This window comes from Penaeus monodon, chromosome 20, assembly GCF_015228065.2.
Source record: "Penaeus monodon isolate SGIC_2016 chromosome 20, NSTDA_Pmon_1, whole genome shotgun sequence".
Taxonomy (NCBI): domain Eukaryota; kingdom Metazoa; phylum Arthropoda; class Malacostraca; order Decapoda; family Penaeidae; genus Penaeus; species Penaeus monodon.
In genome coordinates, this window is record NC_051405.1 from 31,497,577 (window position 1) to 31,497,858 (window position 282).

At 57.4% G+C, this 282-nt stretch overlaps 1 protein-coding gene across 1 annotated transcript in view; it reads right to left on the reverse strand.

Annotated features, from left to right (window-relative positions):
- LOC119585772 (tyrosine-protein phosphatase Lar-like) overlaps positions 1-282 on the reverse strand; it is a gene marked incomplete at its 5' end in the record, with an annotated part of 244,437 nt that overhangs the window by 89,452 nt on the left and 154,703 nt on the right.

The following is a 282-nucleotide window of genomic DNA, read 5'->3' on the forward strand; positions in this document are numbered from 1 at the left end:
GGTGACACACTCACAGGGTGAAGGTGCCCCGGGTCTAAACAGAACTCCACAGGGAAAGGGGGAGGGGCATGGCGCACGATTAGGGTTTACTCCCACTCTAAGGGTGACCCTAACACGTGCCCTTAAACCAGAGTTATGACCCTTAATGTGTCAAGCTCAGCGGTCGGATCTCAGAGCGAAGTCCTCCACATCCGGAAGGTTAGTGTGTTCTGGGCACCTGCTTAGGAAGGCGGGGGGGGGGGGGGGTACACGGTGCCCCAATCTGGCCTTTGCGTAACGTTA